This window comes from Rhinopithecus roxellana, chromosome 14, assembly GCF_007565055.1.
Source record: "Rhinopithecus roxellana isolate Shanxi Qingling chromosome 14, ASM756505v1, whole genome shotgun sequence".
Taxonomy (NCBI): domain Eukaryota; kingdom Metazoa; phylum Chordata; class Mammalia; order Primates; family Cercopithecidae; genus Rhinopithecus; species Rhinopithecus roxellana.
In genome coordinates this window covers 96,485,270-96,498,797 of record NC_044562.1, presented here as the reverse complement: position 1 = coordinate 96,498,797, position 13,528 = coordinate 96,485,270, and the positions used below count along the sequence as shown (strand labels likewise).

At 35.8% G+C, this 13,528-nt stretch overlaps 1 pseudogene; it reads right to left on the bottom strand.

Moving 5' to 3' along the window:
* LOC104682329 overlaps window positions 1-6,639 on the bottom strand; it is a 28,512-nt pseudogene extending 21,873 nt beyond the window's left edge.
* Between the last annotated feature and the right edge of the window lie 6,889 nt (window positions 6,640-13,528).

Below are 13,528 nucleotides of genomic sequence, written 5' to 3'. Positions count from 1 at the left end.
GAAAACATGGTACCACCATAGTCGCCCAATAACTCCAGTAACCAAACCAAATAAATGGATATTTGTAAATTGCTGGGCAAATAAGTATAAATAATTGTTTTAAAGAAACACTGTGAGCAGTGAGAGAACACAGACAGACATCAAGTAAACCAGGAAAGCAATACATGAACAAAATAAGTTCTACAATGAAATAGAAATAATAAAAAAGAACTAAACAGAAATTCTGGAGCTGAAGAATACAGTGACAGAAATAAAAAAATACAATATAAGGCTTCAACAGCAGACTTGATCAAACAGAAGAAAGAACAAGCAAATCTGAAGACATACATCATTTGAAAACATCTAGACAGAGGAGAGAAAAAAAGAATGAAAATGAGCAGAGAAAGTCTACAGGATATATGGAATATCAACAAGCAAATCAATGCATGCATTGTGGGTGTTTCAAATAGAAAACAGACAGAAATGGGGCAGAAAGCTTATTTAAAGAACTAATGCTGAAAACTTCCCAAATCATGAGAGGAAAATTAACATACAAGATTCATGAAGTTCAAAAGTATTTAAGTAAGATCAACTCAAAGAAGACTATACCAAGCCACATTATAAACAAATTGTCAAGAGTCAAAGAGAGTTTTAAAAATTATTATTATTTTTATTATTATTATTATTGACTGTTATAATTATATGCATAATGTATGGAGCAAAATGTGAGGTTTTGATATATGTACACAATATGGCATGGTTAAACCAAGTAATTAACATTTCCATCACCTTATCTTTTTTTATAACAAAACATTTGAAATTTACTTTATTAGTTATTTTGAAATATACAACACATTATTATTCACGATAGTCACCTGAGACTATACCTGAGATCTATTACCCTGATAGGCAATAGATCTCAAAACCTATTTCTCCTGTCTATCTAAAACTTTGTACCCTTTGATCATTTCCCACCCCTACCTTAGACTGACTGGAGGCATAATAATTTAAATAATTAAAATCAGATTGCTGTTTTGGTTGTTGTCCTGCAAATATAACGGCATAAATATATGTTTTTCCTAAACCTGAATACAGTATGTCTCTTCTGGGTGTGCAATATTATTGACATGTCAAATGAATTAAAATTTTCTGAGGTGGCATGGGTTATAAATTTGCTATATTGATTATTTAGTAGCTACCAATTTTTTCTTTTTTAGTCTGTATTGTTTTGAAGTTTGAATGTGACTTTGAATTGATCTAAATTTAAAGGAATATAGAACCAAAATTTAGAAAAGGTTTTCCCTCCTATGTGAACTTGATTTTTACATGGTTTAAACTTTCTTAAGTTACAGATGACTCTCAAGTTCATCTATTCACCTATCTCATCGTAAAGATGAAGAAACTGCAACGGGAGGTCAAAAACTCCTGTGGAATTACAAAGTACTTTTGTGATAGCAGATTTCTGGCTTCTGGCCTTCACTTTCATTAAAATATGATCCTTTTTTATTCCTGTGTCTCCAGGTTATTCAATTTTTTGTTGTTGTTAAAATTCTTGAATGTATTTTTTTTTCCTTTTGCCTTTGATTTAGCCCCAACACACATTTTCTCCACAAGAATTTTACTCTGTTTCTTTGGGAATACAGCATCTTATGTGGGGTAAGACCAGGTCCTTTGCCATAAAACAGATCTACATTTAAATCCTAGCTCTACCACTTACTCACTGTGTAATTTGGGGCAAATTACATTTCTTAGTTTTACTGTTTTCAAGGTAATAATAATGACATAGGGACTTTGTTTTCTCTGAAAAAAAGGAGGTGTTGTATCAATTGATTAATGGTAAGAAGACAATAAACTTTCTACAAAAATGAAGATGATTATCAGATATTATGTTAAAGAAGTTAAAGAAATTAAACATTTTACATAATGTCTTCAAGAAGAGTTTTTGTAAGCAAAACTTCTTCAAAATTTAAACTAAAAAAAATACTCTCTTTCTTGAAAAAGTAATAATTGAATCACATACACATAAAAGGAGTATGAATTTGGAAGCCAAGAGTAGAATTTTTTTACAATTAAGAAGGATTCGTTTGGAAAAGCTTTGTGAAGGATATGAGTTGAAAACCAGGTTTTGAAGGAAAGTGCAACAAGATTTGGCAGCCTAAAGGGTGAAGGATATTTTAGATGCAGTAATAAGGGAAATAGCTTAAAATGTTGACAAGGGCATGGATATAGCAGTTTTTTTTCTTTCTTTTTTTTTTTTTTTAAGGAGCAATTTGTCACTGTATGGTACCTCTTGCAAAATCTGTTTGTAAATTCATTTATACTCTTTCCAAAATTGAAGTGAAACTGTTAAGAGTAAAAAACTACAGACACTATAAAAACAAGAAAGACAAGAATTAAGTTTTTTTAAAAAAAGAGTTAAGAGTGGAGATATTTTAATTCCAAATTTTCTGCCACAAAATATCTATTCTCTCCAAAGACTGCTGAGGTGAGAAGCTTTGTTACTTTATGATCAACACATTTTATTTTCTTCTCCAGCTTAGTTATTGGTCCCTCCTTTTATTTTCCTTCTTGCTAATAAACATTTTGTGTTTCAAATTTTAACCCTTACCATATGGTAGAGATTTGGGGTTGAAAAGGCAATGTATATAACTTCCTTTAAATTCTAGTCACGAGAGGCCACCAGTGTTTAACCTGGACATTGTCAATTAGCTAAATTGTGAAGTAAGTGCACAACAAAGTCATAGCCAGTTGAAACGTGTAAGCAAATATAATGAGAAGTTCAGTATTCTCTTCTGATGCTCGAGTGGCTGGTCTTCCTATGGGCAGTCTTCTCTCTTCAGTCATCAGTCAAAACATGTGAGGTCAACAACTACAAAGCAGTATCTGCATTTCTCTTTAGTTGATTTTAATAAAAGTCAAGCCATGGTCCAAAAAGAGGTGTGTGCTCACTAGTAGAAATATAATTCATTTTGTGAAGAGCAATGTGGAAGACAAAGATATAAGTCTGGGAAAGTTAAGAATTTCCAGTGCCAACAGTATAAAAAGCGGGAGATAAAAACTCACTGCACACTAGAAAAGACCAGCATCTTCAGTAAACATTCTTGAGTCCTTACTATGCAGAGGAAGCTCTTCTCAACGCCAGATATAAAAATCTAAAATGTATCTCTGAGCCTTTATGGGGAGATAAGACAAGCGAAATGTGAATAGGAACAAGAAAACAAAAAGTCAAACAAAGAAACACCAAACAGAGAAATCTTTTGGGAAAGTATTTGCCTTTCTTTGTCTCTTCTCAACCAGGGAACATTCTGTAAAGGTAAACTGAGGCTGGAGCCGAACCGGGAACTAAGACACAAGGCAAATGGCAGTGAGAATAGCCTTTTATTAGGGCTTGCTGCGAGGTTCCTCGGTGCAAAGATGTGGGCGGAGGAAGTCGCGCTGAGGGAGGAGGGTAGGGGCTTTTTATAGCCCGAGAGGTAGGGAAGCTGGCTGGGTCCAAAGGTGTGGGCGGAGGAAGTCGCGCTGAGGGAGGAGGGTAGGGGCTTTTTATAGCCCGAGAGGTAGGGAAGCTGGTTGTGCAAACAGGGCCTTGGGGGGTCTTGAAACTACTAGGGCAGGAGTTGAGTAAGGGTCATGAGGAAGGGGTCTTTGAAAACTGTCAACCGAAACTGCTGTTTAGGAACTTGTGGAATGCAGGTAAGCTGCAGGTCATGGGGGAGTGTGGTTGCCCAGCCAGAACTCTGAGGCATGTAAGTCTGCGGGTGTGTACAAGGGTGAAGGGAGTCTTTAACAAAAGGCCTGCTACTCTGGGTAACACCGCCATGTTGGGTCTAGATTCCTGCCTAACACATTCCTTTTCCTCTGCAGAATTCATTTGATTTGATCTATTGAAAAGGACAGAGTTGATTGAAACGAGAGTTTAATTGTGTCACTAGAAAGACCTTTCGATCTTTGGCTGTTCCAAGTCTGCTTCAGAACACTGTTCTTTCTGTCCTCATTTCTCACCAGCATTTCTTTATCCCAAAGAGTCAAGTACCAAAAGTAATTTTAAAATAGATGAGTGCAAGTGTTCTGGGACCAAACTGAGGTTCGGACTGCTGTTTCTCACGGCCCAGTAACAAGATGCAGATGAAAAGAGTTTTTATTTCTGTAACCGGTTACAGGGAGAAGGCCTGAAAAATACCACCAGACAAACTCACAATTACAAAGTCTTGCAGAGCTTATATACTTTCCAAGCTATATGACTACATGTAAGCCTGCGTTCATCTAAAGACAGAAGCGATTAACTTCTTTTAATCTTTAAGATCTGAGTCCTGAAGACCTTCCTCTGGAGCCTCAGTAAATTTACTTAATGGGTTCAGGTGCTGGAGTGATTACCTTTCTCTTGTCTCCTGCTAAATCACGGAGGCCTGGGGAGTTTCTTCAGATCCCTAATAAAACTTGTTTACTCCCAGATGGGTCCTGTTAAGAATTAATTCATTATTTTGTCATGCTTTAAGGCCCAGGAAAGGCCTAGGCAAAATGCTTGGTGGGCTTTTGTTACATTCCAGCCTTTGCATAAGGGCACTGGCTTTCAGCTTTTAATATTTAACTTAACTACTTAGTCAGTACTGAGACAGTTGTTATGGAGGCCTGTGTGAAACCTGGCCTGCCACACAAGATTAGGGAAAAAAATGGATTCAACCAACAGATTGTGTCTTCTCCCTAAGAAATCACTTTTACAATGAAGAACCTGAAAGAAGCCTTTTAAAAATCACAGTTTGAGGTGAGAAGTGATTCCATTTAACTCTGAATTGAATGAACTCTGACATGTTTGTACTGCATTCTCCAACAATTTTGGACAAAATTTAATACTTTTAAAAAATCCTAATAGTGCATCGCTACTACTACATTCCCTTGCTTTTTAACACCAATTCCACTGCTTTAGGTTGCTAAGAGATCAAGTTCTAGGTTAAAAATGAGAAAACCAGGCTTCTGTTTGCATGTCTGTTACTGACCGTGTAGGACTTGGTAGAAATTCTGCACATCCATTTGTTCAGAAAAATCATTTTTTAAACAACTTCACTGCTAAAGAATCAAATATAAGAACCTGTTGTCGAGCATGAAATTAAGGAAAATTACTAGTAAGAAAAGAAAAAAAATTGATTTGGAAAATTTTAAAATTATTTTATTTAATTAGAACTGTGAGCCATAGATCCCAAAGCCTTCCTCTGTGTTTTTGTTTAATAGCCTTGTCAAGATATAACACACATATTACACAGTCTCTCCATACACCCTAGCCCTAGGCAACTACAATCTATGTTCTGTCTCTGTAGATTTGCCTTTTGGACATTTCATATTAGAATTGTTACAGGAAAGGGGTGCCCATCCAGACCCCAAGAGAGAGTTCTCATGCAAGAAAAAAATCAGGGAGAGTTCATAGAGTAAAGTGAAAGCAAACTTATTAAGAAAGTAAAGGAATAAAAGAATGGCTACTCCATAGAGCAGCCCCGAGAGCTGCTGGTTGCCCATTTTTTTATGGTTATTTCTTGATTATATGTTAAACAAGGGGTGGATTATTCATGCCTCCCCTTTTTAGACTGTATAGGGTAACTTCCTGATGTTGCCAGGGCATTTGTAAACTGTCATGGTGCTGGTGGGAGTGAAGCAGTGAGGATGACCAGCGGTCACTCTCATCGCCATCTTGGTTTTGGTGGGATTTGGCCAACTTCCTTACTGCAACCTGTTTTATCAGCGAGGTCTTTATGACCTGTATCTTGTACCAACCTCCTGTCTCATCCTGTGACTTAGAATGCCTTAAATGTTTGGAAATGCAGACCAGTAGGTCTCAGCTTCATTTTACCCAGCCCCTATTCAAGATGAAGTTGCTCTGGTTCAAATGCCTCTGACAAAGTAATACAATATATAGTCCCTTGTGATTGACTTATTTTACATGGCATAATGTTTTCAAAGTTCACACATGCTTTAGCATGTACCTACTTCTTTTTATCATTGAATAATATTCCATTCTATTAATATTTATTGTCTATTCATCCATTAGTTGTCATACATTTGGGTTGTTTCCACCTTCAGCTATTATGAATAATGCCACTGTGAACATTGGTTTGCAAGCTTTTGTGTGAATATATGTGTTAATTTTTCTTGGGCAAATACCCAGCAGTGGAATTTCTAGATAATGTGTAAATTTGTTTAAATATGTGAAGAACTGCCAGACTGTTTTTCAAAGTGGCTGTACCATTTTATACCCTCAGCACATTCTCTCCAACCAATAGAGCACATTCTCTCCAACCAATAGAGATATTATCTATCTATCTTTTTTTTTTAACTGTAGGCATTCTGGTAGGTGTGAAGTGGTATCACATGACATATTGGGTTTACATTTCCCTAATGATGAATGATGTTGAGCATTTTGTAATGTCTTTATTGGCCATTTGTATATCTTATTTGGAGAAATATCCATTCAGATTTAAATTCAGTTATTTGCCATTTTACTTTTGAGTTGTGACAGTTACTTTGATTTTTCCCAAGCTTCCAAGTCCTATAACTTCTGGCACAGGGCTGATTTTACCTGATTATACAAAGTATCCACTTGTTCCCAGCAAGCCTTCTCTTGGCTATCCATTCTAAAGCACAAGTTCCTTGATTTGTAAAAAAGGTCTCCATGGTAAATTTAAGCTGGGGATTCAGACTAAGCAAAATTTTTTTCCAGAAATGAATGAACCCACTTTACATTGTCAGAAAATAAAAACTATGCATCATTTTCAGCAGATGCCAGAGAACTTGGAGATGATTAATTTACTGCCCCAAAGAGCTTTAAATTATTCAACTACAGGGCATTTTGTTAGTTTCAAATGAGATTTGGTTTATTGTCTATGTAAATTGTCTCTTTTTCCATATATTTTAATCTCTGTGTCATCCCAGTTTCTTTCAGAAACAGGAATAACAAATCTTTGGGGAAACAAATACAGGAAAAATGTGAAAATGGTACTGACAAATTTTTATCTACCAGAAAATTTACTTTTTAATCTCTTCATGTCATAGAAAATGATCAGTGTCTCTGGGAATAAAGTCTAAGGCTACATGTGGTATATCAAATTGTAAAGGTACAATTGTATTCACCAACAACTTACAAATTTTTATCTACCAAAAAATTTACTTTTTAATCTTTTCATGCGATAGAAAATGATCAGTCTCTCTGGGAATAAAGCCTAAGGCTACATATGGTATATCAAATTGTAAAGGTACAATTGTCTTCACCAACAAAAAGGAAGTCATAAAGTCTTTCTAGATGAAAGAAGGTAAAGAATAGAATGAATTTTTGAGTTAATGAAAGTTACAGTAATTTCCATCATTTACAGTGACCTAGGGCTGCATCTCTCCCCATTACCTGCCAGAGCCTTTTGTTGTGTGGCGGTATCATGTAGTATCCATTCTTCTCCTACACTGTAGGTAAGGCCTAGACAAGACTTTAGATTAGATTCATATTTTTGGGAGGTGGAGGAATGGGTTAGATACAGCCTCTCCCTTTTAACAGTCACCTGTCTGATATTATCTCTTCCAGTTCCCATGTTCTTCACCAGGTACTTTTAATCAGGTATTCATTTATCAAGTTACTCCTCAACCCTCTCAGAAATATTTACATAACATTATAAAAGAAGAAAAAGCTTTCATAACCGAGAGAATGCATTTCTCATACTATGTTAGCATTCTTCTAGGGAAATTTTTGTTGGTTTGTTGAACATTTTTTCCGAAGATGGTAGCAGGTATTCTTCATAGTCCCAAGAAGAAAAAGAAAAAAAATATTCAAAATTGGCTTGCATACATAGTTTTTCCATAGCTTACCTTTTTTTTTTTTTATTAAAAACTGAGGCTCAATTTGACAACTCACCTAATTAATCCCCCAATCATTAGTTTTGATGAAAAAGCCAGTTTTACATTCCATAGGAAATTTACCATCATGGATAAATTATGAAAAGAATATGTCAAATGCTTTAGGGGATTTTAAAAAGAGAATAATAAAAAACTTTTTTTAAACAATAAAAGCATCTCAGTAAAAATGCAAATAACCTCCTAGCACAATTACTTTGAAAAAAACTCACACAAATTTTAGTGTTTAATTATTTGTTTAAAATATGAGTCATAATACTATACAAATAAAAGTTTTGCAGGCAGTAACTTTGGTTAGTTTTCTAATGTTTAATATGAACTGTATATTTCTGGCCCTGAGACAAGTAAAAACACATGATAGCAGCTGTGATTAAGATAATCTCTTACTTCTGTAGCTTGTCTCCTGTGGTCTCTTGGAAAACTCGGTAGGCAGCTGACCAATCTGATATTCTCTATGCATTAATTTTGTAAGAAAGGGACTCTAAGACAGATTGTCCATGGACTGTAAACTTTAAGAGGGATTATCTTCACATTAGTTTAATTTCCTGGTTGTAGATTTATTATTTTTTTAATGGGTGGGTTTCTGGCCTTTTCAAATCCTGAAAATCATTTTGCCTATAACTAGAGTCATTAGAATGTTGATTACAGACACAAAAAATTTAAAATTAAACCAGAAATATAATCAAACTAGTATTTTTTTAGAGACAAATCTCATGTAATAAGCTTTTAGTTACAAGGAACAGAAAGTTCAACCCAGAATGGCATGAGGAAAAGGGGAATCATTGGTTTAGTGTAGACTCCAGAGCTATGTGCATCTTCATTTATATCAAGTGGGAACTCAAAAGAAAGTTCAGTTCCCTAAAAATGTCAATATATAGATTTGAAGCTCTTCAGCGATGGCAAGTCAGACCCAATCATGTGACCAAACCTGAACCACCTGGTATCTGAGGTTTGAAAAAATGTGATTGGATTAAGCTCATGAGATCACTCTCAGAAGCTGGACATAGAATCAGACTTTATCTATGTCAGTTTCAATGCTTTTGGCTACATGTAATAGAAACTGAACCTCAAATCAGCTTAACATCTAAAGATATTTAGTCAACACTAAATATCTTATTTATTATCTTGTTATTTATCTTCTTTGTTATTATCTTGTTATTTATCTTCCTATCATCTTTAGAGGTTATCATCTTAGATATTAACATCTACAGATAGATGTTAAGATAATAACCTCTAAAGATAATAGGAAGTTTAGAGAGTACAGTTTCCAAGCATAGTGAAATAGGATTCCAGCTTGTCTGCAATTTCCTTGGTCTTGGTTTCCTCCATGCATAGTAAAGTGTTCTACCATGAATCACCAGGTAAATAGGGCAAACAATTTTAGTGAGAAAAATAAAAGACACCCACAGTTATTTAATGCCCAGTCTTTACCTGTCTCTGTACCAGGCAAATACATGCAATACCTAACCCTCCCAATTATACCCACAGAGAAAGCAAGACATTGAGAGGTTTGGTAGTATGGCCATACTTGCATGTCTGTGCACCAAGAAGCAAGAAGCCAAAGACAGATGCTTCTGACTACAAAGACCATTCTCACTTTACCATACCATGCAACAGCTTGGACTATCAGGTAGGTATATATATAGAACCTAAGCTATTACTAATTGAGAATATCATTTTGCAAAAATACAAAGTACATAAACCCAATTAAAGACAAGGACATGGGGAAGGCATGTCTTTTTATATAGACTGAGGAACATGTGACATCCTTTTCTACTGGGTGTTCCAAGGGCAGTGTGCAGTCTGAGTTTCTAAGGAAGCAGTTTAGAAAATGCTCCACTGCTTTCATTTTCACAAAATAGACATATAAACTACAAGGTAGTAAATAAACTGTAATCCTGCAGACAAATTCTGCTTTCTGCATTCTTCACTTTTTTCTCTAATTTGTTTGGCTAATATCTGACATAAACTTGTGATTGAACATAATATATATGTATCACACAGGGTCCTCTTGTGTGAAATGCACATTATTTGTAGGGTTGAGCTATGCATGTATATTTCTTATAAATCAAGTATGTCAGTGGTCTCATTCCATTTCATTAATAAGACATTCAGCTCTTCTGACCAGGGCAAAGGGTTTTTCATAAAACAGATCTGTAGCTATAATCCAGTAACATTTTTACCTCTCAAGTGCTGTAAACAATTTATTACTTCAGAGTCTCTTACCAAAATTCAAGAATTCTAGGTTTCTTTTTTTTTCTTTTCCATAGGTTATTGGGGTACAGGTGGTGTTTGGTTACATGAGTAAGTTCTTTAGTGGAGTAAGTTATTTAGTGGTGATTTGTGAGATTTTGGTGCACCCATCACCCGAGCAATATACACTGCACCCTATTTGTAGTCTTTTATCCCTCAACCCCTCCCACCCTTCCCCCGAAGTCCCCAAAGTCCATTGTATTATTTTTATGCCTCTGTGTCCTCATAGCTTAGCTCCCACATATCAATGAGAACATGCAGTGTTTGGTTTTCCATTCCTGAGTAACTTCACTTAGAATAGTCTCCATTCTCATCCAGGTCACTGCAAAGGTTCTTGACTGTGGAGAATTCCCTCAGACACTAAGCCTGACAACAAATATCTCTATGGCTACAATGTGTCAGGGTAAAAATAATTGCATGTTTAGAACAAGCATCCTGGAAACTTTCCACAGGGATCATCTTGTTAAAGAAACTACTTCAACTGAGTTTTGAAAACCAGCACCTGATTGAAACAAGAAAAAGAATGTTCCCTTATTGGAGGTGCCTTTTTTTTGCCTTTGGTCTATGAGCATTTTGTTCACTAAGAGCAACATACAATATTCAGATTTTCTGCTGGACCTGTTAATACACAGTTCATACATGTTCCCAGTTCTCCAGGTTTTGTTTTCAAATGTAGTAAAAAGCTACTCTCACTCAACCATTTGATATTTTCAAATGTTGCGGTGAAATATCAGGGCTTGCATCTTGAAGGACAAATCGCTCCCTTTTAATTCCTCTGTAACTGACATGCACGATTTTGTCTCATCACCTCGTATTTAAATCCATTCTTTGGACCTAATAAAGACCTATGGATGCATCAGGGCCACTGATAGGTCAGGAAGCATCTGGGGCTTCTCTTGTTCAATTATCCTATCGACCATATATGCCTCCTTCAAGTTTCAGGGTCTATCAAACTGGATTCTATCTTTTCTGACTCTTTTCAATAGTTGAAAAGGTAAAGTGAATAAATAGGAAGGATTAGGAGGAGAATGGGATGGAGACAAAACAGAAGGTGCTTACAGAAAAGATATCTGAAGTATCTGCTCCCCTCAGGTGTGGATGTAAATTGTAGGCGAACAAGGCCAGGTAAGTAATTGAGGCAGAATAGTGGCCCAGCTACTCTTTGATAAGTAGCCACTTCCTGCCTGCCTGCCTATAGCGCTTAGTAAAAGATGTTTTGCTTTCACCTTGAAGAATGTGCTGATATAACATCTCTATGAATAATGAGCTGGGCATGTGAGAAATCATCCATAATAAGGGACATTCCATAGCCACCAGGCTGTGATGGATATAAAAGACTGATTCCCAATGATTGTCTTTTATGAAAACCTCATAAACCTGCTTGTTTGTTGTTTTGTTTATTTGCTTTTGTTTTTGTTTGCCTGAGGTGTTCATTTTTAGGGGAAATTTTATCTGCTCAGAGATAGCAAAAGAGAAGCCCTTAGGCTCAGCTAAATCACATTTTTCGTGTGTTTTAAAATTGTTAAGTCACAATGCCTTTAGTTATAACATGTGCTTTCAAGTTAGTTACAGACCCCCCCACCATTTCTTACCAGTAACTCCTCACATTCCCATTACCTTTTTGGCCACTGAAAGCATTTAGGTTTCCCCTTCCTGCCCCAGTTAGTTCAAGGCACTCTTTTTCCAGAATCTAATGTTTTATATGAAACTATCTTATCCTAAATCCTCCAGAACCATTGATTCATGAATGATTCCTCCTTTTATGAGTGCATTCATTCAACACCATTGGGATTGCTTTGTGCCAGGCACACTCTGCTACATCTTGAGAAGATACCATTGTCCTTATTTGTAGAAGTTTAGAATTTAGTACGGGAAGCAAATGTGTTTGTCTCCAGAATAAACATTTCATAATTGAAGGGTCATCAATGGATAGTGAGAGGGAGAGTGGGTAGAATTCGCTAAGAAGTGACTGGTGCCTGAAGAACTCATGTGTATTGTTGAAATTTTAATTTGTTGTAGCGAACGGAACAACCACATAATAAGACAAGGCTTGACCTCACTCCTTTCCCATAGCCTCAATCAGTGACAGGTGAAAATTATAATTTAATTGAACATCGCCTAGGAGGGTAGATAACTGTATAAAACTTAACCATGTTATCTACTATCTTTTAATTTTCAGGATTTTATGTAACTTAATTTTCAAGATAAAACATCTTGAACCAAAATGCTGAAGGCTGAGCTATATCTGAATATAAATTCCAGGTATACTTTTCTCATCTAGGTATCTTGGTCAGCACTACCCAATAGAAATAGAGAGTCATGTATGTAATTTTCAGTTTCTTGGCAGCTACATTTAAAAAGTTAAAAGTGGCTGGGAGCGGTGGCTCACGCCTGTAATCCCAGCACTTTGGGAGGCTGAGGCGGGTGGATCACCTGAGGTCAGGAGTTCAAGACCAGCCTGGCCAATACAGCAAAACCCCGTCTCTACTAAGAATACAAAAAATTAGCCAGACATGGTGGCAGGTGCCTGTAATCCCAGCTACGTGGGAGACTGAGGCAGGAGAATCTCTTGAACCCAGGAGGTGGAGATTGCAGTGAGCAGAGATTGAGCCATTGTACTCCAGCCTGGACAACAAGAGTGAAACTCCGCCTCAAAAAAAAAAAAAAAAAAAAAAAATTAAAAGCACAAGTAAAATTAACTTTAACAATATATTTAATTTTACTTAATATATTCCAAAATTTATTTCAACATTAAATTCTATGATAATAAGAAGATATGTGCACTCTTTTTCATACAAAGTCTTTGCAATCTAGTGAGTATTTTACATTTATAACACATTTTCATTTGGACTAGGCCCATTTCTAGCGTTCAGTGCTACATGTGGCTAGAAGAGCTGTTCTAAATGCTCTTAGAGCATCTGCAAATATCTTGGAGCATGCGTATGTGTTAGGTAAGTAAAATGTTAGACCTAAATAATTTAGCTACTTTATCCATTTAATGTTCGGAGTTTCGGAAGTAACGTATTTACTAGCTGATTAATATTTTTACTCAAGTAGAAAATAGTTTCTAGTGGTTCCATCTTAATCATGGCCATTTAATTCATCATAAACTTATTTCAAGAAGAGGTTGCCATTTGCACAGTTACGGCAAACTCTTAAGCTGAGAAGAAATTTGATTTTTCTTGATTACATATAAGCATGTAAAATTTAGTATTTGGACTTAAAGAAAACCTTTTGTTATGATAGAATACTGAAATAGATTTTGTTTGATGAACTCTATCTTAATGCGGAGATATTGAAGTCCATTACGAAATTAGTCCCCATAAATTTCCTTTTTTCTTTCTTATTGTTATGATTATCAAATGCTGATTCATAAACTAAATGTCATAAAGATTTATTTAAGTTTGAGGAC